Source organism: Ranitomeya variabilis, chromosome 3 (genome assembly GCF_051348905.1).
Source record: "Ranitomeya variabilis isolate aRanVar5 chromosome 3, aRanVar5.hap1, whole genome shotgun sequence".
NCBI lineage: Eukaryota > Metazoa > Chordata > Amphibia > Anura > Dendrobatidae > Ranitomeya > Ranitomeya variabilis.
This window is the reverse complement of record NC_135234.1, coordinates 352,757,713-352,784,219: the sequence shown is the minus strand read 5'-3', so window position 1 is coordinate 352,784,219 and position 26,507 is coordinate 352,757,713.

The following is a 26,507-nucleotide window of genomic DNA, read 5'->3' as shown; positions in this document are numbered from 1 at the left end:
TTTAGGTCGACCGTGAAGTAACACTTTCCTGTCCTTCTGCTATCTAGTAAGCGGACCTCACTGTGCTAAATCTGCTGTTCATCCTACGTATGTCATTTCCTCTGAACTCACCGTCAATATCTGTGGGGGCCTACTATCATCTTTTGGGGTTCCTCACTGGAGGTAAGGCAGGCCTGTATATTCCTCTTATAGGGGTAGTTAGATCTCCGGCTGGAGCGTGGTGTCTAGGGCATCGTAGGTACATCCCCCGGCTACTGTAAGTGTTGGGTCAGGTTCAGGTCACGGTCGACCTTAGTTTCCATCACCCGAGAGCTAGTCCGTTTTGTATTTTTATTCCCCTGGTCATTGGGGTAACCATAACAGTTTGGCCGGCCTGTAAAAAATCTATGTGTTAAAATATGCACTAAAGCAGGAAGGAGGAGAAAAGGTTTTTTTTTTTTTGTGTTTGAAAGTGCACCTTAGTTTGATCATTTGTATTCCTTGCTTAAACTGCAGTCTTCAGCCTGTTTTTTTTTCTCCTCTCCTCTTAACCTCTGAATGCTTGGGTTACACCCATTTGAAACATGGATCCACAGAGTTTAGTTGCAGGTTTGAATAACCTTGCGACAAAAGTACAGAACCTACAAGATTTTGTTGTACGTACTCCAATGTCTGAACCTAAGATTCCTCTGCCTGAATACTTTACCGGAGACAGATCCCAGTTTTTGAGTTTCAGAGAAAATTGCAAATTGTTTTTGTCTCTGAGATCTCACTCTGCTGGTGATCAGACTCAACAAGTTAAAATTGTTATCTCTCTATTGCGCGGCGACCCACAAAGTTGGGCATTTGCATTATCGCCAGGGGATCCTGCGTTGTTAAATGTAGATGCGTTTTTTCAGGCTTTGGGGTTGCTTTATGAAGAGCCTAATTTGGAGATTTTGGCTGAGAAAGCCTTGATAGCTCTTTCCCAAGGGCAAGATGAAGCTGAGATATACTGCCAGAAATTCCGTAAATGGTCGGTGCTTACTAGATGGAATGAGTGCGCTTTAGCAGCTAATTTCAGAGAAGGTCTCTCTGATGCCGTGAAGGATGTCATGGTGGGGTTCCCTGTGCCTGCAGGTCTGAATGATGCCATGAAATTGGCGATCCAGATTGATCGGCGTTTGCGGGAGCGCAAATCTGTGCACCATATGGCGGGGTCTTCTGAGGAAAAATCTGTGCACCATATGGCGGTGTCTTCTGAGCAAAGACCTGTGCACCATTTGGCGGTGACCTCTGAAAAGGCATTGGAGCATATGCAATGCGATCGTGTTTTGTCTAGAGGCGAACGTCAAAATTACAGGCGCAAAAATGGATTGTGCTTCTACTGTGGAGATCCAGCTCATGTTATATCAGCATGCTCTAAACGTATAAATAAGGTTGATAAAAAGGTTGATAAATCTTTTTCTACAGGTACCTTGCAGTCAAAATTTCTTTTGTCCGTGACATTGATTTGTACCTTATCATCTGTTACTGTGAATGCTTATGTGGATTCTGGCGCCGCTCTGAGTCTCATGGATTGGTCCTTTGCCAAGCGTTGTGGGTTTGATTTGGAGCCGTTGGAAGTTTCTATTCCCCTGAAGGGTATTGATTCTACACCTTTGGCTAGCAATAAACCACAATATTGGACACAAGTGACTATGCGTCTTACCCCAGACCATCAGGAGATTATTCGTTTCCTTGTATTATATAACCTACATGATGTCTTAGTGCTTGGATTACCATGGTTACAGATTCATAATCCCGTCTTGGACTGGAAATCTATGTCTGTGTTGAGCTGGGGATGTCGGGGTATTTATGGGGATGCACCTTTGGTTCCTATTTCTTCATCTACTCCCTCTGAGATCCCAGCATTTCTGTCAGATTTTTATGATGTCTTTCAAGAGCCTAAAGTTGATTCTCTCCCTCCTCACAGAGAGTGTGACTGCGCTATTGAATTGATCCCCGGTAGTAAGTTTCCTAAGGGTCGCTTGTTTAATTTGTCTGTGCCTGAACATACTGCTATGCGGGAGTATATCAGAGAATCCTTGGAAAAGGGTCATATTCGCCCCTCGTTGTCTCCACTAGGGGCAGGATTTTTCTTTGTAGGTAAAAAGGATGGTTCATTGAGACCTTGTATCGACTATCGACTTTTGAATAAGATTACAGTTAAATACCAGTACCCGTTACCTTTACTGACTGATCTGTTTGCTCGTATAAAGGGGGCGAAGTGGTTCACTAAGATCGATCTACGTGGTGCGTATAATTTGGTGCGGATTAAGCAGGGGGATGAGTGGAAGACCGCATTTAATACGCCTGAAGGCCATTTTGAGTATTTGGTAATGCCTTTCGGTCTCGCAAATGCCCCTTCCGTTTTTCAGTCCTTTATGCACGATATTTTCCGTGAATATCTGGATAAGTTTATGATTGTGTATTTGGATGATATTCTTGTTTTTTCGGAGGACTGGGAATCTCACGTTCAACAGGTCAGGAGAGTTTTTCAGGTTTTGCGAGCTAATTCTCTTTTTGTAAAGGGCTCAAAGTGTAGTTTTGGAGTTCAGAGAATTTCCTTTTTGGGATATATTTTTTCCCCTTCATCTATGGAGATGGACCCTGTCAAGGTCCAGGCCATTTGTGATTGGATGCAACCTACTTCTTTGAAGAGTCTGCAAAAGTTCTTGGGTTTTGCTAATTTCTATCGCCGATTTATAGCGGGTTTTTCTGCCATTGCTAAACCTTTGACTGATTTGACCAAAAAGGGTGCTGATGTTGCTAATTGGTCCTCTGCGGCTGTGGAGGCCTTTCAAGAGCTTAAGCGCCGCTTTTCTTCCGCTCCTGTGTTGCGCCAACCTGATGTGTTACTTCCGTTCCAGGTTGAGGTGGATGCTTCGGAGATCGGAGCAGGTGCAGTTTTGTCGCAGAAAGATCCTGACTGCTCAGTAATGAGACCATGTGCGTTTTTCTCCCGAAAGTTTTCGCCCGCTGAGCGAAATTATGATGTGGGAAATCGGGAACTTCTGGCCATGAAGTGGGCGTTTGAGGAGTGGCGTCATTGGCTTGAGGGTGCTAGACACCAGGTGGTGGTCCTCACTGACCACAAGAATCTAATTTATCTTGAGTCGGCCAGGCGTCTGAATCCTAGACAGGCGCGCTGGTCGTTGTTTTTCTCCCGATTTAACTTTGTGGTGTCATATCTGCCTGGGTCCAAGAATGTGAAGGCGGATGCCCTCTCTAGGAGTTTTGAGCCTGACTCGCCTGGTGATTCCGAACCTACCGGCATCCTGAAGGATGGGGTGATATTGTCAGCTGTCTCCCCAGACCTGCGGCGTTCTTTGCAGGAGTTTCAGGTGGATAGGCCTGATCGCTGTCCGCCTGGTAGACTGTTTGTCCCTGATGATTGGACCAGTAGAGTTATCTCGGAGGTTCATTCTTCCGCGTTGACAGGTCATCCTGGAATTTTTGGCACCAGGGATTTGGTGTCTAGGTCCTTCTGGTGGCCTTCTTTGTCTCGAGATGTGCGCATGTTTGTGCAGTCTTGTGATGTTTGTGCTCGGGCCAAGCCCTGCTGTTCTAGGGCCAGTGGGTTGTTGTTGCCCTTGCCTATTCCTAAGAGGCCTTGGACGCACATCTCTATGGACTTTATTTCTGACCTTCCGGTTTCTCGTAGGATGTCTGTCATCTGGGTGATTTGTGACCGTTTTTCCAAGATGGTTCATTTGGTACCTTTACCCAAATTGCCCTCCTCCTCTGAGTTGGTTCCTCTATTTTTTCAGAATGTGGTGCGTTTGCATGGTATTCCTGAGAATATAGTGTCTGACAGGGGTACTCAGTTTGTGTCTAGATTTTGGCGGACGTTCTGTGCCAGGATGGGTATCGATTTGTCTTTTTCGTCTGCATTCCATCCTCAGACTAATGGCCAGACTGAGCGTACTAATCAGACCTTGGAGACTTACTTGAGGTGTTTTGTGTCCGCTGATCAGGATGATTGGCTTGACTTTTTGCCATTGGCAGAGTTTGCCCTTAACAATCGGGCCAGTTCTGCCACTTTGGTTTCTCCATTTTTTTGTAATTCAGGGTTTCACCCTCGGTTTTCGTCCGGTCAATTGGAGTCTTCGGATTGTCCTGGAGTGGATGCTGTGGTTGATAGGATGCATCGGATTTGGGGACAGGTTGTGGACAATCTGAAGTTGTCCCAGGAGAAAACTCAACAGTTCACTAATCGTCATCGGCGTATTGGTCCTCGTCTTTGTGTTGGGGACCTGGTGTGGCTGTCTTCTCGATTTGTTCCTATGAAGGTCTCGTCTCCTAAGTTTAAGCCTCGGTTTATCGGCCCTTATAGGATTCTGGAGGTTCTTAATCCTGTGTCCTTTCGTTTGGACCTCCCAGCATCTTTTAATATCCATAATGTTTTCCATCGGTCATTGTTGCGGAGGTATGAGGTACCGGTTGTTCCTTCTGCTGATCCACCTGCTCCTGTGTTGGTTGAGGGTGAATTGGAGTATGTGGTGGAAAAGATCTTGGACTCCCGTGTTTCCAGACGGAAACTTCAGTATCTGGTTAAGTGGAAAGGTTATGGCCAGGAGGATAATTCTTGGGTGACAGCATCCGATGTTCATGCTCCTGATTTGGTTCGTGCATTTCATAGTGCTCATCCAGATCGCCCTGGTGGTTCTGGTGAGGGTTCGGTGCCCCCTCCTTAAGGGGGGGGTACTGTTGTGAATTCGGTTTGTGGGCTCCCCCGGTGGTCTGTTATGGTAGTGCCTCTTATGTGCCTTCCTCCATCTCTGATTACCTGTCGCCACCCTCTAGGGGAGTTTCCTATTTAAGGCTGCTTGGCTGTTAGTCATATGCCGGCCAACAATGTGCTAGTAGCATTCTGTTGCATTCACCTGCCTCAAGTTCCAGTTCAGCTAAGTTGAATTTTGTTTCTTGTTTTTGCTATTTTTGTCCAGCTATCTGCAATGTGACTCTTCAGTGCTGGAAGCTCTTGTGGACAGAAAATTACTACTCCAGTGGCATGAGTTGTCACTGGAGTTTAAAGTAATTTCTGGATGGTGTTTTTGAATAGTGATTTTTAGGTCGACCGTGAAGTAACACTTTCCTGTCCTTCTGCTATCTAGTAAGCGGACCTCACTGTGCTAAATCTGCTGTTCATCCTACGTATGTCATTTCCTCTGAACTCACCGTCAATATCTGTGGGGGCCTACTATCATCTTTTGGGGTTCCTCACTGGAGGTAAGGCAGGCCTGTATATTCCTCTTATAGGGGTAGTTAGATCTCCGGCTGGAGCGTGGTGTCTAGGGCATCGTAGGTACATCCCCCGGCTACTGTAAGTGTTGGGTCAGGTTCAGGTCACGGTCGACCTTAGTTTCCATCACCCGAGAGCTAGTCCGTTTTGTATTTTTATTCCCCTGGTCATTGGGGTAACCATAACACCCATACAAGTGTTGTGAATTCCGTTCTCGGACTCCCTCCTGTGGTCATGAATGGTACTTTGGTTAGTTCTGCTCTTGGACTCCCTCTGGTGGCTTTGAGCGGAACTGCTGGTCACTGAGGTTGGCTTTGTCAGCTGCTCTCGTTTATTGCTTGCTGGCTTCCCTATTTAACTCCACTCAGATCGTTACTTGATGCCAGCTGTCAATGTTTCAGTATTGGTTCAGATCTCTCTTGGACTTCTCTGAGGACCTGTCTACTCCAGCAGAAGCTAAGTCTTTGCTAGTTCATTTGTTGTTACTGCTTCCTGAATATATTTCTTAGTACTGCTAATTTCTAGTCCAGCTTGCTATCATGATATTCCCTTGCTAGCTGGAAGCTCTGGGGTGCAGAGTGGCACCTCCACACCGTGAGTCGGTGTGTGGGAGTCTTTTTGCTTACTCTGCGTGGTTTTTTGTAGTCTTTTGTGCTGACCGCATTGTTCCCTTTTCTATCCTCTGACTATTTTAGTGAAGTCTGGCCTCCTTTGCTAAAACCTGTTTCATTCCTGTGTTTGTGACTTTCCTCTTAACTCACAGTCAATATATGTGGGGGGCTGCCTTTACCTTTGGGGAATTTCTCTGAGGCAAGGTTAGGCTTCTATTTCTATCTTTAGGGGTAGTTAGCTCTTAGGCTGTGAAGAGGCGTCTAGGGAGAGTTAGGTACGCTCCACGGCTATTTCTAGTTTGTGTGATAGGAGTAGGGTTTGCGGTCAGCAGAGTTCCCACTTTCCCAGAGCTTGTTCCGATTACTAGTTTACTCATCAGGTCATTCCGGGTGATCCTAACCACCAGGTCCATAACAGTACAGCTGGCCTACAAAGTGTTAATGCATCTCAAAAGAGGGATAAGAGAAGTCCTGAACCCATTTTTTTTTCTTTGCAGTGTGTTTTGTCTCTCTTTTCCCCTTAATCTCTGGGTGGTTCAGGACTCCGGTGTAGATATGGATATTCAAGGTCTGTCCTCTTGTGTGGATCATCTCACTGCAAGAGTACAAAGCATTCAAGATTATGTAGTTCAGAATCCGATGTTAGAGCCTAGAATTCCAATTCCTGATTTGTTTTCTGGGGATAGATCTAAGTTTCTGAATTTCAAAAATAATTGTAAACTGTTTCTTGCTTTGAGACCCCGCTCCTCTGGTGACCCCATTCAGCAAGTAAAAATTATTATTTCTTTGTTGCGTGGCGACCCTCAAGACTGGGCATTCTCCCTTGCGCCAGGAGATCCTGCATTGCTTAATGTAGATGCGTTTTTTCTGGCGCTTGGATTGCTTTATGACGAACCGAATTCAGTGGATCAGGCAGAGAAAATCTTGCTAGCTTTGTGTCAGGGTCAGGATGAAGCGGAGATATACTGTCAGAAGTTTAGAAAATGGTCTGTGCTTACTCAATGGAATGAGTGTGCCCTGGCAGCAATTTTTGGAAAGGGTCTTTCTGAAGCCCTTAAGGATGTTATGGTGGGATTCCCCACGCCTGCTGGTCTGAATTAATCAATGTCCTTGGCCATCCAAATTGATCGGCATTTGCGTGAGCGCAAAATTGTGCACCATTTGGCGGTGTCCTCTGAGCAGAGGCCTGAGCTTATGCAATGTGATAGAACTTTGACCAGAACTGAACGGCAAGAACACAGACGTCAGAATAGGCTGTGTTTTTACAGTGGTGACCCCACTCATGCTATCACCGATTGTCCTAAGCGCACTAAGCGGTTCGCTAGGTCTGTCACCATTGGTACTGTACAGCCTAAATTTCTTTTGTCTGTTACTCTGATTTGCTCTTTGTCATCCTACTCGGTTATGGCATTTGTGGATTCAGGCGTTTTTTCTTGGAGCCTTTGCAGTATCCTATTCCATTAAGGGGAATTGATGCCACGCCGTTGGCCAAGAATAAACCTCAGTACTGGACTCAGTTGACCATGTGCATGGCTCCTGCACATCAGGAAGATATTCGCTTTTTGGTGTTGCATAATTTGCATGATGTGGTCGTGTTGGGTTTGCCATGGCTACAGGTTCATAATCCAGTATTGGATTGGAAATCAATGTCTGTGTCTAGTTGGGGTTGTCAAGGGATAAATGGCGATGTTCCATTGGTGTCAATTTCTGCTTCCACTCCTTCTGAAGTCCCTGAGTTTCTGTCGGATTACCAGGATGTATTTGATGAGCCCAAATCCAGTGTCCTACCCCCTCATAGGGATTGTGATTGTGCTATAAATTTGATTCCTGGTAGTAAGTTTCCTAAGGGCCGACTTTTCAATTTATCTGTTACAGAGCACGCCGCTATGCGGAGTTATATAAAGGAGTCCTTGGAGAAAGGGCATATTCGACCGTCTTCATCACCGTTGGGAGCAGGGTTCTTTTTTGTGGCCAAGAAGGATGGTTCTCTGTGACCCTGTATAGATTACCGCCTTCTCAATAAAATCACGGTCAAATTTCAGTACCTTTTGCCTCTGCTGTCTGATTTGTTTGCTCGGATTAAGGGGGCTAGTTGGTTCACCAAGATAGATCTTCGAGGGGCGTATAACCTTGTGCGTATTAAACAGGGCGATGAATGGAAAACAGCATTTATTACGCCCGAGGGCCATTTTGAGTACCTGGTAATGCCATTCGGGCTTTCAAATGCTCCATCTGTGTTTCAGTCCTTTATGCATGACATCTTCCGAAAGTATCTGGATAGATTCATGATTGTATATTTGGATGATATTTTGGTCTTTTCGGATGATTGGGAGTCTCATGTGAAACAGGTCAGAATGGTATTCCAGGTCCTTCGTGCTAATTCCTTATTTGTGAAGGGGTCTAAATGTCTCTTTGGAGTTCAGAAGGTTTCCTTTTTGGGCTTCATTTTTTCCCCTTCTACTATCGAGATGGACCCTGTTAAAGTTCAGGCCATTTATTATTGGACTCAACCTACATCTGTGAAGAGCCTCCAGAAATTCCTGGGCTTTGCTAATTTTTACCGTCGCTTCATCGCTAACTTTTCTAGTGTGGTTAAACCTTTGACTGATTTGACAAAGAAAGGTGCTGATGTGGTGAATTGGTCCTCTGCGGCCGTTGAGGCTTTTCAGGAGCTGAAACGCCGTTTTTCTTCGGCCCCTGTGTTGCGTCAGCCAGATGTTTCGCTCCCTTTTCAGGTCGAGGTTGATGCTTCTGAGACTGGAGCAGGGGCTGTTTTGTCTCATAGAAGTTCTGATGGCTCTGTGATGAAGCCATGTGCCTTCTTTTCTAGAAAGTTTTCGCCTGCTGAGCGTAATTATGATGTTGGCAATCGGGAGCTGCTGGCTATGAAGTGGGCATTTGAGGAGTGGCGACATTGGCTTGAGGAAGCCAAGCACCGCGTGGTGGCCTTGACGGATCACAAAAATCTGACTTATCTCGAGTCTGCCAAGCGGTTGAATCCTAGACAGGCTCGATGGTCGCTGTTTTTCTCCCGTTTCGATTTTGTGGTCTCATACCTTCCAGGTTCTAAGAATGTGAAGGCGGATGCCCTTTCTAGGAGTTTTGTGCCTGATTCTCCGGGAGTCCCTGAGCCGGCTGGTATTCTCAAAGAGGGGGTAATTCTGTCTGCCATCTCCCCTGATTTGCGGCGGGTGCTGCAGGAGTTTCAGGCTGATAGACCTGACTGTTGTCCAGCGGAGAAACTGTTTGTCCCTGATAGATGGACTAGCAGAGTTATTTCTGAGGTTCATTGCTCAGTGTTGGCTGGTCATCCTGGGATTTTTGGGACCAGAGATTTGGTGGCTAGGTCCTTTTGGTGGCCTTCCTTGTCACGGGATGTGCGTTCTTTTGTGCAGTCCTGTGGGACTTGTGCTTGGGCTAAGCCCTGCTGTTCTTGTGCCAGTGGGTTGCTTTTGCCCTTGCCAGTCCCAAAAAGGCCTTGGACGCATGTTTCCATGGATTTTATTTCAGATCTTCCTGTCTCTCAAAGGATGTCTGTCATCTGGGTGGTTTGTGATCGTTTTTCTAAGATGGTCCATTTGGTACCCTTGCCTAAATTACCTTCCTCCTCTGATTTGGTGCCATTGTTTTTTCAACATGTGGTTCGTTTGCATGGCTGTTGTGAATTAGACTTTTTGGCTCCCTCTTGTGGTTACTAGTGATATGACTCTGGGATTGTCTTTCCTCAGTTTGGCACCCACCTGGGTCGTTAGTCCAGGGGTGTTGCTATATAAACTTCCTGGATCCTTAGTCCAGTGCCTGGCATCGTTGTAGACAGATCCTTTCTGTTTGCTCCTGTCTGCTGCTCCTTGTTCGTGCAAAATTAAGCTAAGTCCTGCTTCTTTGTTTTTTGGTTATTTGCTTTGCTCTTATTTTTGTCCAGCTTGTACTAAATGTGATTCCTGACCTTGCTGGAAGCTCTAGGGGGCTGGTGTTCTCCCCCCGGGCCGTTAGACGGTTCGGGGGTTCTTGAATATCCAGCGTGGATATTTTGATAGGGTTTTTGCTGACCATATAAGTCATCTTACTATATTCTGCTATTAGCTAGTGGGCCTCTCTTTGCTAAATACCTAGCTCATTCTTACGTTGGTCTTTTCCTCTTACCTCACCGTTATTATTTGTTGGGGGCTTGTATCCAACTTTTCTGGTCTTTTCTCTGGAGGCAAGAAAGGTCTTTCTTTTCCCTTCTAGGGTTAGTTAGTTCTCCGGCTGGCGCGAGACGTCTAGAACCAACGTAGGCACGTTCCCCGGCTGCTGCTATTTGTGGTGCTAGGATTAGATATATGGTCAGCTCAGTTACCACTGCCCTATGAGCTGGTTTTTTGTGTTTGCAGACTTAGTAATTATTTCTGAGACCCTCTGCCATTGGGGTCATAACACATGGCATTCCGGAGAACATTGTGTCGGACAGAGGTTCCCAGTTTGTCTCTAGGTTTTGGTGGTCCTTTTGTGCTAAGATGGGCATTGATTTGTCTTTTTCTTCGGCTTTCCATCCTCAAACAAATGGCCAAACCGAACGAACCAACCAGACTTTGGAAACCTATCTGAGATGCTTTGTTTCTGCTGATCAGGATGATTGGGTGACCTTCTTGCCATTGGCTGAGTTCGCCCTTAATAATCGGGCTAGTTCAGCTACTTTGGTTTCGCCTTTTTTCTGCAATTCTGGTTTTCATCCTCGTTTTTCTTCGGGGCAGGTTGAGCCTTCTGACTGTCCTGGTGTGGATTCTGTGGTGGACAGGTTGCAGCAAATTTGGACTCACGTAGTGGACAATCTGACGTTGTCCCAGGAGAAGGCTCAACGTTTTGCTAACCGCCGTCGTTGTGTTGGTCCTCGACTTCGTGTTGGGGATTTGGTTTGGTTGTCTTCTCGTTATGTGCCTATGAAGGTTTCTTCTCCTAAGTTTAAGCCTCGTTTCATTGGTCCTTATAAGATTTCTGAAATTCTCAACCCTGTGTCATTTCGTTTGGTCCTTCCAGCTTCTTTTGCCATCCATAATGTGTTCCATAGGTCGTTGTTGCGGAGGTACGTGGCGCCTATGGTTCCCTCCGTTGATCCTCCTGCTCCGGTGTTGGTTGAGGGGGAGTTGGAGTATGTGGTGGAAAAAATTTGGGATTCTCTTATTTTGAGACGGAAGCTTCAGTACCTGGTTAAGTGGAAGGGCTATGGTCAGGAGGATAATTCCTGGGTTGTTGCCTCCGATGTCCACGCTGCCGATTTAGTTCGTGCCTTTCATTTGGCTCGTCCTGATCGGCCTGGGGGCCCTGGTGAGGGTTCGGTGACCCCTCCTCAAGGGGGGGGTACTGTTGTGAATTCCGTTCTCGGACTCCCTCCTGTGGTCATGAATGGTACTTTGGTTAGTTCTGCTCTTGGACTCCCTCTGGTGGCTTTGAGCGGAACTGCTGGTCACTGAGGTTGGCTTTGTCAGCTGCTCTCGTTTATTGCTTGCTGGTTTCCCTATTTAACTCCACTCAGATCGTTACTTGATGCCAGCTGTCAATGTTTCAGTATTGGTTCAGATCTCTCTTGGACTTCTCTGAGGACCTGTCTACTCCAGCAGAAGCTAAGTCTTTGCTAGTTCATTTGTTGTTACTGCTTCCTGAATATATTTCTTAGTACTGCTAATTTCTAGTCCAGCTTGCTATCATGATATTCCCTTGCTAGCTGGAAGCTCTGGGGTGTAGAGTGGCACCTCCACACCGTGAGTCGGTGTGGGGAGTCTTTTTGCTTACTCTGCGTGGTTTTTTGTAGTCTTTTGTGCTGACCGCATTGTTCCCTTTTCTATCCTCTGACTATTTTAGTGAAGTCTGGCCTCCTTTGCTAAAACCTGTTTCATTCCTGTGTTTGTGACTTTCCTCTTAACTCACAGTCAATATATGTGGGGGGCTGCCTTTACCTTTGGGGAATTTCTCTGAGGCAAGGTTAGGCTTCTATTTCTATCTTTAGGGGTAGTTAGCTCTTAGGCTGTGAAGAGGCGTCTAGGGAGAGTTAGGTACGCTCCACGGCTATTTCTAGTTTGTGTGATAGGAGTAGGGTTTGCGGTCAGCAGAGTTCCCACTTTCCCAGAGCTTGTTCCGATTACTAGTTTACTCATCAGGTCATTCCGGGTGATCCTAACCACCAGGTCCATAACAACAAGGTGGTGGAAAAACTGGGTGAGGTTAATTACAGGGTCCACCAGTCAGGACGAAGGAAGCGTCACCAAGTATACCACATGAACTTGCTAAAGCCGTGGTGAGATAGAGAATTGCTACAATCAACCTTGCCTGGAAACTTGTCCTGAAGCCAAAGTGGAGGATGTCATGATTGAAGAGACTCTATCACGGGCCCAGAAGCATCAGTGTCAAGAACTGCTGCAGTGGAACTGTGACCTATTCTCACAGTTGCCGGGGTGTACGCAGGTGGTGGAGTATGATCTTCTGACAGAGCTGCGTATCCGTGTGTATCTTAAGCCATATAGGATCCCAGAGCATGCTGTGAGGTAATCTCAAACGAGGTGAAGAGAATGATAGACCTTGGCGTAATAGGAGTCCAATAGCGGGTGGTCGAGTCCCTTTGTCCTCGTTCCGAAGCCTGACGGTAAGTGGCAGTTTTGCAGTGACTACCGCAGGCTGAATGAAGTGTCCAAAATTGACACGTACTCGATGCCCAGAATCAATGAACTCATTGAAAGTGTTGGACCTGAGAGGTACATTACCACCCTCGACCTGATGAAGTGCTTCTAGCAAATCCTCATGTCCCAGAGTGCCAAGGAGAAGACGGTCTTCTCAACTCCTGATGGTTGCTTTCAATATCTGAGTGCATTAGAGGTACAAGATAAAATACAATTTAACTTTTAATCTATTACCGTATATACTCGAGTATAAGCCGAGATTTTCAGCCCAAATTTTTGGGCTGAAAGTGCCCCTCGGCTTATACTCGAGTCACGGTCGACGGTGGGGTCGGCGGGTGAGGGGGAGAGAGCGTGTCGCATACTCACCTAGTCCCGGCGCTCCTGGAGCTCCCCCTGCCCGTCCCACGGTCTCCGGTGCCGCAGCTCTTCCCCTGTTCAGCGGTCACATGGTACCGCTCATTAGAGAAATGAATATGGACTCCACTCCCATAGGGGTGAAGCCGCAAATTCATTCCTCTAATCAGCAGTAACGGTGACCGCTGACGGAGGAAGAGGCTGCGGCACCCGGAGACCAGCTGTCCGGGAGAAGGAGCCAGGGACGCCGGGAGCAGGTAAGTATCTCATAGTTACCTGTCCGCGTTCCACACGCCGGGCGCCGCTCTGTCTTCGCGTCCTCTTGTTCTGACTGTTCAGGTCAGAGGGCGCGATGACGTACTAGTGTGCGCGCCGCCCTCTGCCTGATCAGTCAGTGCGGAGAGACGCCGAGACGGGACTCTGAGGAGCTGCAAGCAAGAGAGGTGAGTATGTGTTTTTTTTTATTGCAGCAGCAGCATTGTATATTGCACAGATTTATGTGGAGTATCTATGGGGCAACGGTGCAGAGCATTATATATATGGCACAGCTTTATGTGGAGCATCTATGGGGCCATAATCAAAGGTGCAGAGCATTATATATGGCACAGTTATCTATGGGGCCATAATCAAAGGTGCAGGGCATTGTATATGGCACAGCTATCTATGGGTCCATAATCAAAGGTGCAGGGCATTATATATGGCACAGCTATCTATGGGGCCATAATCAAAGGTGCAGGGCATTATATATGGCACAGCTTTCTATGGGGCCATAATCAAAGGTGCAGAGCATTGTATATGGCACAGCTATCTATGGGGCCATAATCAAAGGTGCAGAGCATTGTATATGGCACAGCTATCTATGGGGCCATAATCAAAGGTGCAGAGCATTGTATATGGCAGAGCTATCTATGGGGCCATAATCAAAGGTGCAGGGCATTATATATGGCACAGCTATCTATGGGGCCATAATCAAAGGTTCAGAGCATTATATATGGCACAGCTATCTATGGGGCCATAATCAAAGGTGCAGAGCATTGTATATGGCACAGCTATCTATGGGGCCATAATCAAAGGTGCAGAGCATTATATATGGCACAGCTATCTATGGGGCCATAATCAAAGGTGCAGAGCATTGTATATGGCACAGCTATCTATGGGGCCATAATCAAAGGTGCAGAGCATTGTATATGGCACAGCTATCTATGGGGCCATAATCAAAGGTGCAGAGCATTATATATGGCACAGCTATCTATGGGGCCATAATCAAAGGTGCAGAGCATTGTATATGGCACAGCTATCTATGGGGCCATAATCAAAGGTGCAGAGCATTGTATATGGCACAGCTATCTATGGGGCCATAATCAAAGGTGCAGAGCATTGTATATGGCACAGCTATCTATGGGGCCATAATCAAAGGTGCAGAGCATTGTATATGGCACAGCTATCTATGGGGCCATAATCAAAGGTGCAGGTCATTATATATGGCACAGCTATCTATGGGGCCATAATCAAAGGTGCAGAGCATTATATACGGCACAGCTATCTATGGGGCCATAATCAAAGTTGCAGAGCATTATATACGGCACAGCTATCTATGGGGCCATAATCAAAGGTGCAGAGCATTGTATATGGCACAGCTATCTATGGGGCAACGGTGCAGAGCATTATATATATGGCACAGCTTTATGTGGAGCATCTATGGGGCCATAATCAAAGGTGCAGAGCATTATATATGGCACAGCTATCTATGGGGCCATAATCAAAGGTGCAGGGCATTGTATATGGCACAGCTATCTATGGGGCCATAATCAAAGGTGCAGAGCATTGTATATGGCACAGCTATCTATGGGGCCATAATCAAAGGTGCAGAGCATTATATATATGGCACAGCTATCTATGGGGCAATGGTGCAGAGCATTATATATGGCACAGCTATCTATGGGGCCATAATCAAAGGTGCAGAGCATTGCATATGGCAGAGCTATCTATGGGGCCATAATCAAAGGTGCAGGGCATTATATATGGCACAGCTATCTATGGGGCCATAATCAAAGGTGCAGGGCATTATATATGGCTCAGCTATCTATGGGGCCATCATCAAAGGTGCAGAGCATTGTATATGGCACAGCTATCTATGGGGCCATAATCAAAGGTGCAGAGCATTGTATATGGCACAGCTATCTATGGGGCCATAATCAAAGGTGCAGAGCATTGTATATGGCAGAGCTATCTATGGGGCCATAATCAAAGGTGCAGAGCATTTTATATGGCACAGCTATCTATGGGGCCATAATCAAAGGTGCAGGGCATTATATATGGCACAGCTATCTATGGGGCCATAATCAAAGGTGCAGAGCATTTTATATGGCACAGCTATCTATGGGGCCATAATCAAAGATGCAGAGCATTATATATGGCACAGCTTTCTATGGAGCATCTATGGGGCCATAATCAAAGGTGCAGAGCATTATATATGGCACAGCTTTCTATGGAGCATCTATGGGGCCATAATCAAAGGTGCAGAGCATTATATATGGCACAGCTTTCTATGGAGCATCTATGGGGCCATAATCAAAGGTGCAGAGCATTGCATATGGCACAGCTTTCTATGGAGCATCTATGGGGCCATAATCAAAGGTGCAGAACATTGTATATGGCACAGCTTTCTATGGGGCCATAATCAAAGGTGCAGAGCATTGTATATGGCACAGCTTTCTATGGGGCCATAATCAAAGGTGCAGAACATTTTATATGGCACAGCTTTCTATGGGGCCATAATCAAAGGTGCAGAGCATTTTATATGGCACAGCTTTCTATGGAGCATCTATGGGGCCATAATCAAAGGTGCAGAGCATTGTATATGGCAAAGCTTTCTATGGAGCATCTATGGGGCCATAATGAACTGTGCAGAGCATTATATATGGGGCAGCTTTATGTGGAGCACCTATGGGGCCATAATGAACTGTGCAGAGCATTATATATGGCACAGCTTTATGTGGAGCGTCTATGGGGCCATAATGAACGGTGCAGAGCATTATATGTGGCACAGCTTTATGTGGAGCATCTATGGGGCCATAATGAACAGTATGGAGCATCTATTTTTAATTTTGAAATTCACCGGTAGCTGCTGCATTTTCCACCCTAGGCTTATACTCGAGTCAATAAGTTTTCCCAGTTTTTTGTGGCAAAATTAGGGGGTCGGCTTATACTCGGGTCGGCTTATACTCGAGTATATACGGTATATTAAAATCTCAATATGGATAACATTCAATGCAAAGCACATATACTGTATGTGTGGGACAGTGCAATATGTCAAAATAATGTTTCATTATGTATAGAGATGGTTAGTTGTTGTGAATTAGACTTTTTGGCTCCCTCTTGTGGTTACTTGTGATATGACTCTGGGATTGTCTTTCCTCAGTTTGGCACCCACCTGGGTCGTTAGTCCAGGGGTGTTGCTATATAAACTTCCTGGATCCTTAGTCCAGTGCCTGGCATCGTTGTAATCAGATCCTTTCTGTTTGCTCCTGTCTGCTGGTCCGGTTCGTGCAAAATTAAGCTAAGTCCTGCTTCTTTGTTTTTTGGTTATTTGCTTTGCTCTAATTTTTGTCCAGCTTGTACTAAATGTGATTCCTGACTTTGCTGGAAGCTCTAGGGGGCTGGTGTTCTCCCCCCGGGTTGTTAGACGGTTCGGGGGTTCTTGAATATCCAGCGTGGATATTTTGATAGGGTTTTTGCTGACCATATAAGTCATCTTACTATATTCTGCTATTAGCTAGTGGGCCTCTCTTTGCTAAATACCTAGCTCATTCTTACGTTTGTCTTTTCCTCTTACCTCACCGTTATTATTTGTTGGGGGCTTGTATCCAACTTTTGGGGTCTTTTCTCTGGAGGCAAGAAAGGTCTTTCTTTTCCCTTCTAGGGTTAGTTAGTTCTCCGGCTGGCGCGAGACGTCTAGAACCAACGTAGGCACGTTCCCCGGCTGCTGCTATTTGTGGTGCTAGGATTAGATATATGGTCAGCTCAGTTACCACTTCCCTATGAGCTGGTTTTTAGTGTTTGCAGACTTAGTAATTATTTCTGAGACCCTCTGCCATTGGGGTCATAACAGTATGCCAGGCCAACATTGAATGTTTAATGCATTGCAGAAGTGGGATAATAAGAAAGGAAATTCTGAGTTTTTTTGTTTTTTTTCCTCTCTTCCTCCCCTTTACCTCTGAGTGGCTTGTGCTTGCTGCAGACATGAATGTCCAGACCTTGATTACAAGTGTAGTCAAGTAAAAAAGGCAGCACACTGCAGCGCTAAGACATGCAAACATGAAACATGAAAACTGAACTGCAATACTGCACTAGAAATATGAAAAATGAGAGCGTTTAGCGCATAAAAATGGCCAATTTTATGTGTACCTGATAGCCCCTTTACGGCTTTCTAGTGCAGTATTGCAGTTCAGTTTTCATGTTTCATGTTTGCATGTCTTAGCGCTGCAGTGTGCTGCCTTTTTTACTTGACTATATATGAGTTGGTTACTCTAGGTTCAGCACCTGTTCACACTTAGTCTATGTATGGATGTGACGGTCAGTTTTTTCAAATATATTATTTAGCCTTCTGACTGAGCACTCCGCCTCCTAGCCCAGGTGTTTTAATCGCAGCAGGTCCAGTACCCCTCCACAGAGAGAGAGAATATGAGTCTAGGAAGAGGTTTTCACAGGTACCCATTCACATGGAGACGTTTATTCTCAGCGAGGTAGGCAAGCGTAGGACCTGATATACGAGAGATGCCGTAAAGGGGCTATCAGGTACACATAAAATTGGCCATTTTTATGCGCTAAACGCTCTCATTTTTCATATTTCTAGTGCAGTATTGCAGTTCAGTTTTCATGTTTCATGTTTGCATGTCTTAGCGCTGCAGTGTGCTGCCTTTTTTACTTGACTATATATGAGTTGGTTACTCTAGGTTCAGCACCTGTTCACACTTAGTCTATGTATGGATGTGACGGTCAGTTTTTTCAAATATATTATTTAGCCTTCTGACTGAGCACTCCGCCTCCTAGCCCAGGTGTTTTAATCGCAGCAGGTCCAGTACCCCTCCACAGAGAGAGAGAATATGAGTCTAGGAAGAGGTTTTCACAGGTACCCATTCACATGGAGACGTTTATTCTCAGCGAGGTAGGCAAGCGTAGGACCTGATATACGAGAGATGCCGTAAAGGGGCTATCAGGTACACATAAAATTGGCCATTTTTATGCGCTAAACGCTCTCATTTTTCATATTTCTAGTGCAGTATTGCAGTTCAGTTTTCATGTTTCATGTTTGCATGTCTTAGCGCTGCAGTGTGCTGCCTTTTTTACTTGACTATATATGAGTTGGTTACTCTAGGTTCAGCACCTGTTCACACTTAGTCTATGTATGGATGTGACGGTCAGTTTTTTCAAATAAATTGATTACAAGTGTAGACCAGCTTGCTGCTCGTGTGCAGGGCATACAAGATTTTGTTACCAGTAGTCCAATGTCTGAACCTAAAATACCTATTCCTGAACTGTTTTCTGGAGACCGATTTAAGTTTAGGAATTTCAGGAATAATTGTAAATTGTTTCTATCTCTGAGACCCCGTTCATCTGGAGATTCAGCTCAGCAAGTTAAAATTGTTATCTCTTTTTTACGGGGCGACCCTCAGGATTGGGCTTTCTCGCTAGTGCCAGGAGATCCGGCATTGGCAAATATTGATGCGTTTTTTCTGGCGCTCGGATTGCTTTACGAGGAACCCAATCTTGAAGTTCAGGCAGAAAAAGCCTTGCTGGCTATTTCTCAGGGCCAGGATGAAGCTGAAGTGTATTGCCAAAAATTTCGGAAATGGTCCGTGCTTACTCAGTGGAATGAGTGTGCTCTGGCTGCAAATTTCAGAAATGGCCTTTCTGAAGCCATTAAGAATGTGATGGTGGGTTTCCCCATTCCTACAAGTCTGAATGATTCCATGGCGCTGGCTATTCAAATTGACCGGCGTTTGCGGGAGCGCAAAACCGCTAATCCTCTGGTGGTGTTGTCTGAACAAACACCTGATTTAATGCAATGTGATAGAATTCAGACTAGAAATGAGCGGAAAAATCATAGACGTCAGAATGGGTTGTGTTTTTACTGTGGTGATTCTACACATGTTATATCAGCATGCTCTAAACGCCTAACAAGGGTTGTTAGTCCTGTCGCCATTGGTAATTTGCAACCTAAATTTATTTTGTCGGTGACTTTAATTTGCTCATTGTCTTCTTACCCTGTTATGGCGTTTGTGGATTCAGGTGCTGCCCTGAGTCTTATGGATCTGTCATTTGCCAAGCGCTGTGGTTTTGTTCTTGAACCGTTGGTAAATCCTATTCCTCTTAGAGGTATTGATGCTACGCCATTGGCGGAAAATAAACCGCAGTTTTGGACGCAGGTAACCATGTGCATGACTCCTGAACATCGGGAGGTGATTCGTTTTCTTGTTCTGCATAAAATGCATGATTTGGTCGTTTTGGGTCTGCCATGGTTACAGACCCACAATCCAGTCTTGGATTGGAAGGCAATGTCTGTGTCAAGTTGGGGCTGTCAGGGAATTCATGCTGACTCCCCGCCGGTGTCTATTGCTTCCTCTACTCCTTCGGAAGTTCCTGAGTATTTGTCTGATTTTCAGGATGTATTCAGCGAGTCCAGGTCCAGTGCTCTGCCTCCTCATAGGGACTGTGACTGCGCCATAGATTTGATTCCAGGTAGTAAATTTCCTAAGGGAAGACTATTTAATCTGTCTGTACCTGAGCATGCCGCAATGCGTTCGTATATCAAGGAGTCTCTGGAGAAGGGGCATATCCGTCCATCCTCTTCCCCTCTTGGTGCGGGATTCTTTTTTGTGGCCAAGAAGGACGGATCTTTGAGACCTTGTATTGACTATCGGCTTCTGAATAAAATCACTGTTAAATTTCAGTATCCTTTGCCTCTGTTGTCGGACTTGTTTGCCCGGATTAAAGGTGCCAAGTGGTTCACCAAGATAGATCTTCGCGGTGCGTACAACCTTGTGCGCATTAAGCAAGGAGATGAATGGAAGACAGCATTTAATACGCCCGAAGGTCATTTTGAGTACTTGGTGATGCCTTTTGGGCTCTCTAATGCTCCCTCAGTGTTTCAGTCCTTTATGCATGATATTTTCCGGAAGTATCTGGATAAATTTATGATTGTTTATCTGGATGATATTCTGGTTTTCTCTGAAGATTGGGACTCACATGTGGAGCAGGTCAGGATGGTGTTTCAGGTTTTGCGTGAGAATGCTTTGTTTGTTAAGGGCTCAAAGTGTCTCTTTGGAGTACAGAAGGTTCCCTTTTTGGGGTTTATTTTTTCCCCTTCTGCTGTGGAGATGGACCCAGTCAAGGTCCGAGCTATTCATGATTGGACTCAACCCACGTCAGTTAAGAGTCTTCAGAAGTTCTTGGGTTTTGCTAACTTCTACCGTCGTTTTATCGCTAATTTTTCTAGCGTTGTTAAACCTTTGACGGATATGACCAAGAAAGGTTCTGATGTTGCTAACTGGGCTCCTGCAGCCGTGGAGGCGTTCCAAGAGTTGAAGCGCCGGTTTACTTCGGCGCCTGTTTTGTGCCAGCCTGATGTCTCACTTCCCTTTCAGGTCGAAGTGGATGCTTCTGAGATTGGGGCAAGGGCCGTTTTGTCGCAGAGAGGCCCTGGTTGCTCGGTAATGAGACCATGTGCTTTCTTCTCTAGGAAGTTTTCGCCTGCTGAGCGGAATTATGATGTTGGCAATCGGGAGTTGCTGGCCATGAAGTGGGCATTTGAGGAGTGGCATCATTGGCTCGAGGGTGCTAAGCTTCGTGTGGTGGTCTTGACTGATCACAAAAATTTGATGTATCTTGAGTCTGCTAAACGCCTGAATCCTAGACAGGCCCGCTGGTCATTGTTTTTCTCCCGTTTTGACTTTGTGGTCTCGTATTTACCAGGTTCAAAGAATGTGAAGGCTGATGCTCTTTCAAGGAGCTTTGTGCCTGACTCTCCTGGAGTCGCAGAACCAGTTGGTATTCTTAAAGAGGGAGTTATCTTGTCGGCCATTTCTCCTGATTTGCGACGTGTGTTGCAGAGATTTCAGGCTGGTAGACCTGACTCTTGTCCACCTGACAGACTGTTTGTTCCTGATAGGTGGACCAGCAGAGTCATTTCCGAGGTTCATTCCTCGGTGTTGGCAGGGCATCCGGGAATTTTTGGCACCAGAGATCTGGTGGCTAGGTCCTTTTGGTGGCCTTCCTTGTCACGGGATGTGCGGTCATTTGTGCAGTCCTGTGGGACTTGTGCTCGAGCTAAGCCTTGCTGTTCTCGTGCCAGCGGGTTGCTCTTGCCCTTGCCTGTCCCGAAGAGGCCTTGGACACACATTTCCATGGATTTCATTTCAGATCTCCCGGTGTCTCAGGGCATGTCTGTCATCTGGGTGGTATGTGATCGCTTTTCTAAAATGGTCCATTTGGTGCCTTTGCCTAAGCTGCCTTCCTCTTCCGATCTGGTTCCTGTGTTCTTTCAGAATGTGGTTCGTTTACACGGCATTCCTGAGAATATTGTGTCTGACAGAGGATCCCAGTTTGTTTCCAGGTTCTGGCGATCCTTTTGTGCTAGGATGGGCATTGATTTGTCGTTTTCGTCTGCCTTTCATCCTCAGACTAATGGACAAACGGAGCAAACTAATCAGACTCTGGAGGCTTATTTGAGGTGTTTTGTTTTGGCAGATCAGGATGATTGGGTGACCTTCTTGCCGTTGGCTGAGTTTGCCCTTAATAATCGGGCTAGTTCCGCTACTTTGGTTTCGCCATTTTTCTGCATCTCTGGTTTCCATCCTCGTTTTTCCTCGGGACATGTGGAGCCTTCTGACTGTCCTGGGGTAGATTCTGTGGTGGATAGGTTGCAGCAGATCTGGAATCATGTGGTGGACAACTTAAAGTTGTCACAGGAGAAGACTCAGCGTTTTGCCAACCGCCGCCGCGGTGTGGGTCCCCGACTTCGTGTTGGGGATTTGGTATGGCTGTCTTCTCGATTTGTTCCTATGAAGGTCTCCTCTCCTAAATTTAAGCCTCGCTTCATCGGTCCTTACAAGATATTGGAAATCCTTAATCCTGTGTCCTTTCGTTTGGATCTTCCGGTGTCGTTTGCCATTCACAACGTGTTCCATAGGTCTTTGTTGCGGCGGTACGTTGTACCTGTGGTTCCTTCTGTTGAGCCTCCTGCTCCGGTGTTGGTTGAGGGCGAGTTGGAGTACGTGGTGGAGAAGATCTTGGATTCTCGTCTCTCCAGACGGAGGCTTCAGTATCTGGTCAAGTGGAAGGGCTATGGTCAGGAGGATAATTCCTGGGTGGTTGCTTCTGATGTGCATGCGGCCGATTTAGTTCGTGCCTTTCACGCTGCTCATCCTGATCGCCCTGGTGGTCTTGGTGAGGGTTCGGTGACCCCTCCTTAAGGGGGGGGTACTGTTGTGAATTAGACATTTTGGCTCCCTCTTGTGGTTACTTGTGATATGACTCTGGGATTGTCTTTCCTCAGTTTGGCACCCACCTGGGTCATTAGTCCAGGGGTGTTGCTATATAAACTTCCTGGATCCTTAGTCCAGTGCCTGGCATCGTTGTAATCAGATCCTTTCTGTTTGCTCCTGTCTGCTGGTCCGGTTCGTGCAAAATTAAGCTAAGTCCTGCTTCTTTGTTTTTTGGTTATTTGCTTTGCTCTAATTTTTGTCCAGCTTGTACTAAATGTGATTCCTGACTTTGCTGGAAGCTCTAGGGGGCTGGTGTTCTCCCCCCGGGCCGTTAGACGGTTCGGGGGTTCTTGAATATCCAGCGTGGATATTTTGATAGGGTTTTTGCTGACCATATAAGTCATCTTACTATATTCTGCTATTAGCTGGTGGGCCTCTCTTTGCTAAATACCTAGCTCATTCTTACGTTTGTCTTTTCCTCTTACCTCACCGTTGTTATTTGTTGGGGGCTTGTATCCAACTTTTGGGGTCTTTTCTCTGGAGGCAAGAAAGGTCTTTCTTTTCCCTTCTAGGGTTAGTTAGTTCTCCGGCTGGCGCGAGACGTCTAGAACCAACGTAGGCACGTTCCCCGGCTGCTGCTATTTGTGGTGCTAGGATTAGATATATGGTCAGCTCAGTTACCACTGCCCTATGAGCTGGTTTTTAGTGTTTGCAGACTTAGTAATTATTTCTGAGACCCTCTGCCATTGGGGTCATAACAGTTAGTTAACCACACTGGAGCAGGTAGAGTACTGATCCCAGCGTGAATTATGGTTTGGACGCTGGATAGTTTATTACCTGCCTACGGACAAAAAGATTATATATAGAAGGACAATAAAATGAATTTGGGACACCTCTGGGGTAATCATGAAAGAGATACTGAATAGTGTGCACCTGTACATTAATATTGTACACTATTGATCCAAGGATGGCCCAAAATATCACATGGTACATACAAAACCCCCCTAATGGTGGTTCAGATAGTTTTGAGTAAAGAGGTGGAGTACCCCTGAAATATTCATGAAAATTGTACTATGTAAAAAATGCACTTACATCACAATATCAAATTGTCATGTAGTACACATAAACACCACCTTAATGGTGGATCAGATATATTTGAAAATGGAATGTCATAACCAACCACCCCAATTGTGGATCAGATATACAAAAAATAAGCTGCTCTGCTCGAGAGATAGTTTAAACAATAGTGGCTCTTATGTTTAGCACTATAGCACAGGTTCCCATGCCACCATGTTTATAGGTCCCTTGATGACTCCTATGGAAGAAACGCGTCAGAACACATGAGAGACATAGAGGAAGAGTGCAGGGACAATTGTTGTAGTCTCTAGCTGTGGACTGCCCTTGTTAAGGTGGGAGCAAAGGGGAATTGGGTCAGTGCAATCCCTATAGGGAAATGCAGGCGCAGAACCTGACGCCATCCCTGGACAGCAACTGGAAATTACCTAAGATCTCCCTGATGTCAGACCACTAGTAACTCATCAATGGGTGAGGACATTCCATTTCCTTCCACGTTATTGTTTTTGCTTATCTTATCCACCTTTGGGGTGGTTGATTATGACGTTTCATTTTTAAATATATCTGATCCACCACAGGGGTGGTTTTGTTTGCACTGTCTTACCTCTGGTACACTTCCAGAACTACAGTGCACAACATTTACATATGTCCATGCACATTATTTAGTACTATTTTCATGAATATATCAAGGGTACTCCAACTCTTTATTTAAATTTATATGATCCACCATTGGGGTGGTGTTTGTGTACTACATGTCAATTTGAGATTGTGATGTTAGTGCATCTTTTTAGTACCATTTTCATGACTGTTTCAGGATTACTCCACCTCTTTACTCTAAACTATCTGATCCACCATTAGGATGGTTTTGTGTATACCATGTGATATTATGGGGCATCCTTGGATCAATAGTGCATAATATCTATGCACAGGTGCACACTATTCAGTACCTCTTTCAAGATTACCCCAGAGGTGTCCCACCTTAATTTTATTGTCCTTCTATATATTATCCTTTTGTCCTAAGGCAGGTATTCAACTATCCAGTGTGCAAACCATAATTCACGCTGGGATCAGTACTCTACTTACCCCAGTGTGGTTAATAGTGTACTAACCATCTCTATACATAATTAAACATTTTTTGAGATATGTTGCTGTGTCCCACATATATATGGAGCGGCCCCCAGACGCAGGGCAGCGGGGTACTCGGTACCGGGTCCCTCGGTTCTGGGGATGTCACGGTGGCCTGACCCGGTCCGTGGCCCTGCTAAGGGGCGCCCAATTAAAGATGTAGGTGACGGTGTTTGTCAAGTGTTCGTGACACCACCTATGGTATTCGGTCAGGGTGACCGACGCTGCTAGGGGTCCACTGGGGTGATGGAATGGCAGCTAGATGTTGTAACTTCCCACATGTGAAGTATGTCCCCAGGGCTTCCCTTGATGAGTAGATGGTAGTGGTGTAGGTCGCAGTAAATGACGAGGACACAGGGTTGCAGTCTCTTTACCTCTTTACTGAAGGCTTCGGCATCCGCAATCCAGAGCACTGCTAACAGGGCTGGCTGAGACCGGCCGGTCCGAAGGCACATCCAGAGTTCCCTTTGCAGGTGGAAATCAGTAGCCTTCCTACTAGCGCCTGGGTGTTGTAGTACCTCCCTGCTGAGCACCACGGGATAGTCCTCACAACTGTCGTGTATGTTTCTGTTCTCTCTCTCCATCCCCCAGATGGTTTGGATAGGACGCACCCATATGACGGGGTAGGCCTGGAGTTATTTTATAGGGACCCTAGAGACGCCCCTCTCCCACAATTGCCTCCATTGTCTTCATTAGGTGTAAAGGTGAGACAGCCAACCTAAAGTTAACTGCCCTGCCGTAGTTCAAAGTAATGCGTAGAGTCTATTACTTCCTCGGCGTTCCGGCCGCCGGCTACGCGCCTCAGAAGGATGTTGCCGATCTCGGGGCACGACTCCTACTGGTTCTATCGCCTTTGTGCTGTGATCTCGTTTCTCACTTCTCCACAATATACTTCGCTTCGTGTCCTTTCTTAAGATGCTGCCGCAATGAGGTGCAGGCACGGCTCCGTAATGATCTGTCTTGTGCTAGGCCACTGTCAGGATCCCACCCCTGACAAAGACCTCCCTGAATCTTCCCAAGCAACGCTCTCTCTCACTAGATGTAACCTGGACAAAACCCAGTCAGCTTCTCTCTAACTTCCTATCCAACCCCCAGTTTTACCAGAGTGTGAGGAGTGGCCTAATACATAGAACCTTTTGCTCCCCCTAGTGGCCGGAGTGTGAAGTGTAATGTGTGACTGTGATACCTGGTCAGGTGAACTCCTTCAGTGCCATCAGACGTACCATCACTCCCCTTAGTGTCAGAGCGACACTACTGCAACGACCAGGACTCTGGAGCGCTGCATATATGTTTTGTATTGTGTGTAATCCAAATTGAGATTTTAATATAATAGATTAAAAGTTAAATTTTATTTTATCTTTTACCTCTGCTGCACTCCTCTACTGATTACTAATTGGGTACATTTGACTGGATGTTTATCACCACTGCTTCATACACAGGCTTTCAATATATCAGAATTTCTTTCGGACTACAGGGTGCCCTGGCCACCTTCCAGAGGGTCATGGATCGGATCCTAGCTCCCAATAAGAAGTATGCCACAGCCTACCTCGATAACAATGTGATCTTCAGCCCAGACTGAAATAGTCATCTACCAAAAGTACAGGCAATTCTGGATGCTCTGAGGAAGGCAGGGTTTACTATAAATCCAAAAAATTTACCATTGGGAAGGAAGAAGCCAAGTACTTAGGCTACATTGTCGGGAGAGGCGAAATCAAGCCACAAGTAAACAAGGTCGAGACAAGCCAGAAGTGTGCGCAGCCATTTTCCAAGAAGCAGGTCAGTGCGTTTCTTAGTATTGTGGGGTATTACAGGTGGTTTATCCCAAATTTTGCCATGATTGCCACACCACTGACGGATCTCCTTAAAGGCACCAAATTGATGATTACCAAATGGACTGCTGAAACAGAGATGGCATTCCGGGAGCTGAAACTGGCCCTATGTAAACAGCCGGTACTGGTCATAC